General features: G+C 45.5%; 1 pseudogene; it reads left to right on the top strand.

The window, feature by feature from the left end:
• The first annotated feature begins 843 nt into the window (after positions 1 to 843).
• On the top strand, positions 844 to 2,777 carry LOC131752265 (T-complex protein 1 subunit gamma pseudogene; annotated as a pseudogene).
• Positions 2,778 to 7,024: the final 4,247 nt, after the last annotated feature.

Raw genomic sequence — 7,024 nt, 5'->3', positions numbered from 1 at the left:
GTCATTCACAGGTGGGCCTGGTCAGGATGATTCCTGTGAGCTAAACAAAGGTATTTTAGCTTAATACTTATTACCTGGAAGGCAGGGTGCCCAGAGATGGGCCATTTTGTATAATTTAAGCTTATAGGCAGCATCCCTTTAGTGATTAACTTGTAATAGAATACAAAGTTTCTTCCCTATTACAGTCCCAGATGGTCTGAGATAGGGGATCGTTTCCTAGGACAAGAAACTTTCATTGTTAAAACCAGGAAAGTCCCAGGCAAACCAGGACAAGTCGATCATCCTAACTGACACAGTGCTCTTGTGGTGCCTGGTCTATGAGGTAATGGGTCTGAGAAAAACGAGCACCAATGAAACCCCTTTGAAAATCAACCTTAGATGAGCTTATCACTGAATGAAAAGGACCATCCTCCCTCAAGGTTCTATCATGGCCTGTGCTGAGATCAGGGTCAGAAGGGTACCAGTATCTTCCGTCAGTAGAGTTAGACCAGTGGTCAGTAGTATCACTGTGAAACAACAGGAACAGTAGACTGGTCCACTTTAGGGACTGCCCACTTGGATACTGTATTAGTTAACACCAGCTGTTTCCTTAGTCAGTCGTTCTCAAACTTCAGTGTGCATCAGGATCAACTGGAGGCTTGCTGGGCCCCATCTCCGTAGTTCTGATCTGGGTAAGAGACTGAAAATTTGGATTTCTAACAAGTTGCCAGGTGATACTGATGCTGCTGGTCTGGGGCCATATTTTGAGAGCCGCTTAATCTTAATATTAGATAATCGGCAAAATCTCAGTAGTTTAGCATAATCTTAATTCATCCAACAGTCCAAAGAGTGTGTTTCTCTCTCTCTCCAGAAGGTTCTGCTGGTTCCCCCAGCTCTGGGTACCCGGCTCTGCATCGCGCCGCCATGATGGGCCATCGTCCAGTGCTCGTGCTTAGCCAGAAGACAAAGCGTGAATCTGGAAGAAAAGTTCAATCTGGAAACATCAATGCTGCCAAGACTATTGCAGATATTATCCGAACATGTTTGGGACCCAAGTCTATAATGAAAATGCTTTTGGACCCAATGGGAGGCATTGTAATGACCAATGATGGCAATGCTATTCTTCGAGAGATTCAAGTATAGCATCCAGCAGCCAAGTCCATGATTGAAATTAGCCGGACACAGGATGAAGAGGTTGGAGATGGGACCACATCTGTAATTATTCTTGCAGGGGAGAGGCTGTCTGTGGCTGAGCACTTCCTAGAGCAGCAGATGCACCCAACAGTGGTGATCAGTGCTTACCGCAGGGCTTTGGACGATATGATCAGCACCCTTAAGAAAATAAGTACCCCTATTGACACCAGTAACCGAGATGCGATGCTGAACATCATCAACAGCTCCCTTACTACCAAAGTAATCAGTTGGTGGTCTTCTTTGGCTTGCAACATTGCCCTGGATGCTGTCAAAACTGTACAGTTTGAGGAGAACGGTCGGAAGGAGACTGACATCAAGAAATATGCAAGGGTAGAAAAGATACCTGGCGGCATCATTGAAGACTCGTGTGTGTTACGTGGAGTCATGATTAACAAGGATGTGACCCATCCACGGATGCGGCGCTATATCAAGAACCCTCTCATCATGCTGCTAGATTCTTCTCTAGAATACAAGAAAGGAGAAAGCCAGACTGACATTGAGATCACACAAGAGGAAGACTTCACCCGAATCCTCCAAATGGAAGAAGAGTACATTCAGCAGCTCTGTGAGGACATTATCCATCTGAAGCCAGCCGTGGTCATCACAGAAAAGGGCATCTCAGATTTAGCTCAGCACTACCTCACGCGGGCCAATATCACAGCCATCCACAGAGTCCGGAAGACAGACAATAATGGCATTGCTAGAGCCTGGGGGGGCCTGATAGTCAGCTGACCAGAGGAACTGAGAGAAGAAGATGTTGGGACAGGGGCAGGCCTGTCGGAAATCAAGAAAATTGGAGATGAGTATTTTACATTCATCACTGAGTGCAGAGACCCCCAAGGCCTGCACCATTCTCCTCCGGGGGGGCCAGCAAAGAGATTCTCTCGGAAGTAGAACGCAACCTCCAGGATGCCATGCGGGTGTGCCGCAATGTTCTCCTGGACCCTCAGCTGATGCCTGGGGGTGGGGCTTCTGAGATGGCTGTGGCTCATGCCTTGACAGAAAAATCCAAGGCCATGACTGGTGTGGAACAATGGCCATATCGGGCTGTTGCCCAAGCCCTAGAGGTCATCCCTCGTACCCTTATTCAAAACTGTGGGGCCAGCACCATCCGTCTACTTATCTCCCTTCGGGCCAAGCACACCCAGGAGAATTGTGAGACCTGGGGCGTAAATGGTGAGACAGGTACTTTGGTGGACATGAAAGAACTGGGCATCTGGGAACCATTGGCTATAAAGCTGCAAGCGTATAAGACAGCAGTGGAGACGGCAGTTCTACTGCTGCGGATTGATGACATCGTATCAGGCCACAAAAAAAAGGGTGATGACCAGAGCCAGCAAGGCGGGGCTCCTGATGCTGGCCAGGAGTGAGCGGTGGCAAGGCGACCTCAACGCACAGAGCCAACAGTCTCCCCCTTCTCTGAGCCAGACTGCCAGGGACACTGTGGATGTCTTTGTTGGGAAGGGATCGGGTTGAGGGGCAGCCCCAGTCCCTTTCTGTCCCAGCTCAGTTTGCAAAAGGCACTGACATGTAATTCTTCTCTATTGTAAGCTTTCCATTTAGTTTGCTTCCGATGATTAAATCTAACTCACTTGAAAAAAAAAAAAAAAAAAAGAGTGTGTTTCTGTTTAGGTGGTTCTCTTAGGCAGCTCTCCTCTGAATGGTGACTCAAGTACCCAAGTTCCTCCGTGTGGTTCTGCTACCTTCAATATTGTGTTGCCAAGGTTGCTCTGGGGATCATTACCTTCCAGCGATCAAAAGTGGGGGATAGGGGACAGGCATGAAGGATCACTCCTGGGAAGCTTTTTGTTTGTTTCTTTTTTGTTTGTTTTTGGCTGTGCTGCATGGTTGGCGGGATCTTAGTTCCCTGATCAGGGACTGAACCTGGGCCCTGGCAGTGAAAGCACCGAGCTCTAGCCACTGGACCGCCAGGGAATTCCCCAATCCTGGGACGTTTTTATGGACCCAGCCTAGAAATTACTATATTTTTCAGACAAATGGCCACACCTAACTGCAAGAAAGACTAGGAAATGTTGTCAAACTATGTGCTGAGGAAGAAGAGAACATGGGTTTGGTCTCTGCCACAGTCTTCTCTCCTGGCCATCAAATATCCATTTCATCCCTTTTTACCATATACAGAACACAATCCTCTTTCTCCACCAAGGGAAACAACTCAAAGTCTCTTCCAAGTCATTACATCAAACTCAAAATCCAGGATCTCTGGGTGACACAGTATTTTCCACTAGGTCTGGATATAGCTCCTCATGGTCTGATGACTTTAGAATTAGGACAACAAGTTTTCTGTAAATTGTCCTCTCCCATCCCCTACATTCAGTGGCAGGGCTAGGACATAACAAACAAACAAACCAACCCCCATTCAGGAAAAAAAACTGGTAACACACAGTTGCCAGTCCTTTGCAATTGTGAAAACCAGCTGCCCTGCAGGCACTGTGAAGACCTCTGTCTTGGGGTGGAAGAATTTCCTTGATTAGACCATGGTCCTGCTCTTTGGGAAGAATTTCTGTTCCCAATTTTCTCTGCAGTCCCTGGCTCCATCTTCTAAGAGGCTCTTCCTTTTCCATTGTCCTTCATGGCCACATCTGAAGCCAATGTCAGAGAGTGCATCATCTTTGGGGGCTTTCACAGTGTGCTCCCTGCCCACGCAAATGTGGAGGCTTGAGAGTTGTTTTAAAATTTCCTGGATAGGCAAAAGCTTTATAGACTAGGCTTGTGGGTTCTTTATCAATACAATTCCAAGTTCCAGAACTTGACTCTTGCAATCTATTTGCTTTGAGACTCAGGTGCCAGTACCTACTCCCAAAGTTATTTACTAGACCTAGGGTTGCCAGATAAAATATTGGGTATCCTGTATTTTTATTTGCTAAATTTGGCAACCATATCTAGACCCATTTCTCAGGGTCATCTTAATTCTTTGCTTCTTTACCTCATGATTTGCTCTTTCACCTAAAAAGTGGTTACCTTAGGGTTGGCAGAGAACAAAACATCCTTAATTGCCTAATTGCCACACAGTTGTCATTTTGTTTACTTAGTAGTCTTGCTGAGCCTTTCTCTCTCAAGGCTTTTTAAAAATTTTATCCCTTAATATTTGGAATCTAGAAGCCATAGGATTTCCCAGCCCTGTAAAGCTCATGATCTCTGGGTTTTTCTCATCCTCTTTGATCTCTGCCTGAATTGAGCCCAGCTCAATTCTAGCCTACACTCATCTCTTTCAAGAATAACTTGCTGAGGGCTTCCCTGGTGGCGCAGTGGCTGAGAGTCCACCTGCCGATGCAGGGGACACGGGTTCGTGCCCCGGTCCGGGAAGATCCCACGTGCCGCGGAGCGGCTGGGCCCGTGAGCCATGGCTGCTGGGCCTGCACATCCGGAGCCTGTGCTCCGCAACGGGAGAGGCCACAACGGTGAGAGGCCCGCATACCATAAAAAAAAAAGAATAACTTGATGAGAGCAGAAAGTTAAAACTCAAGTACACTAGCATTCAAACTCTTTCCAACCACTTCCCTAGAGCAGGGATTCATGACCTAAGGATTTGTAATTTGGATGGTGTATTAAGTCAAGTTCTCTGGAAGCAAACAGTGAAATGAGGATTCATGTGCAAGTGATTTATTAAGGATTAACCAGGAATGAGAGAAAAACAGAATAATGATAGGATGCAATTTTAGGCAAAGTTCCAACCTCAGCTTGCTCCAACAGGGGAACTCTGGAGCATATGTTATACCTCAAAGCAAAGAAGGTGGGTTGTCATACATCCTCACCAGTCACTTACTGGCCATGGCTGCCCTCTGGACTTTAAACACCCATGCATTTCCAAATTTCCACATCTGTAGACAAAGGGCTCCCATAGCCCATGGACAGTGCTCTGAAATGTCTCAGGTGAAAGCTGGTAAACCAAAGGTAATAGAAACTGTGGGATTAGCAGCTGGAACTCCTACAAAGGATCTGAGAAGATCAGGCAGGGAACCAACAGTGTTCTCCAACCAACATGGGAAACAAATTACATCTTTATTTTCACTAACCCCAACTGAAAGTTAACATTTCCTTTATTCAGTTATGAATGTAGGCAACAAATCACAGTAAGTAGTATTAGCAGCTCCTGTGAATTATGTCCCCGGTATATTCATATAATATTATAGTTGTTGTATATACATGTTGTAACATACCTCAAGATATTGTTAACACTTATATAATCAGTACTACTTTGAAATTATGATAGTCCCAAGATTTGCAGTTGGCAGGCTGGAGACCCAGGAGAGCTGATGGTATAGTTCTAGTCTGAGTCTGGAGGCCTGAGACCCAGGAGAGCCAATGATGTAAGTTCTAGTCCAAGCCTGAGCCTCAAGACAGAATACCAGTGTCCCAGCTTGAAGACAGTCAGGCAGAGAGTGAATGAGTTCTCCCTTACTCAGCATTTTTATTCTATTCAGGCCTGCAATGGACTGGATGAGGCCCACCTATATTGGGGAGGGCAATCTGCTTTGCTTGTCTACTAATTCATATTACTAATCTCATTCAGAAACACACAGACACACCAGGAATGTTTGACCAAATACTTGGGCACCCAGTGCCCAGTCAAGTTAACACATAAAATTAACCATCACACATTCTTAGATCTTGTTAATGGATTAATAAACATGCTAATATGTTACTGTATTACATCTTTGCTTTTTAAAAGTATTTTCCTAAGCATTGGTCAGTACAGTTGGTGTTCTGGCACACATTTTATTTCATACATTTAAAAATATTACTTTGAAATGGGGTCTGTCAGCTTCACCAAACTGCCATAGGGGTACATGGCACCAAAACGATAAAAGGAAAGGAAGGAAGGAAGGGAAAAAAGAAAGAGAAGAGATGAAAAGATTAATCTCTCTGCCCTAGAATTACAAATGCATTTAGGCACAAAGTCATCCTTCTAAGTTATTTCAAGTGACGTCTTATCAAATTTTTTTTTAGCGCATAATATGCGTCTCCATTTTTCTAAGTTTGGATATCTGTTTCCTTACTTCCCACTGCTGATCCACTAAGCTAATGTCACAGATTTTAGGGTTTTGTATATGTTAGCTGCAGAGCTCTATGAATGACATTTTGCCCTTTTAAGAGAGACCACAGGGGGCTTCCCTGGGGGCGCAGTGGTTGGGAGTCCGCCTGCCGATGCCGGGGACGCGGGTTCGTGGCCCGGACCGGGAAGATTCTACATGCCGTGGAGTGGCTGGGTCCGTGAGCCATGGCCGCTGAGCCTGCGAGTCCGGAGCCTGTGCTCCGCAACGGGAGAAGCCACAAAAGTGAGAGGTCCATGTACCGCAAAATAAAAAAAATAAAATAAAATAAGAGACCAAAGAGAAATCCATTTTCCTTTCTGCTATGTGAAGACACAGCAAAAAGAGGCCATCTATGAATAAGGAAGCAGGGCCTCACCAGGCACAGAATCTGCCAGCACCTTGATCTTGGACTTCCCAGCCTCCAGAGCTGTGAGAAATAAATTTCTGTTGTTTATAAGCCACTCGGCGTATGGTTTTCTGTTACAGCAGCTGAACAAACTAAGATAACAGCACTCCATCCATTTCAAGATACTAATGTCCTGTATTGGTTAAAGTAAAACTATCTGCTATAACAAATAAAGGCTCAATCTCAGTGGCTTAACAATAAAAATAACATTTAATGCAGTGTTCATGGGTCATGGCACATGACTGTCCTGGGTGATTCTCCTGGGCAGCTCCCACTCAAGTGATGATGTAGGTACCCATAATCCCTCCATCTTGTGGCCCCATCATCTTTACCAGATGGATTCCCCATCCAGCTAGAAAGAAAAAGAGAAAGGAGGATTGTGCTTGAGAGG

This window comes from Kogia breviceps, chromosome 1, assembly GCF_026419965.1.
Source record: "Kogia breviceps isolate mKogBre1 chromosome 1, mKogBre1 haplotype 1, whole genome shotgun sequence".
Taxonomy (NCBI): Eukaryota; Metazoa; Chordata; class Mammalia; order Artiodactyla; family Physeteridae; genus Kogia; species Kogia breviceps.
This window is presented reverse-complemented; position numbering and strand designations above follow the sequence as displayed.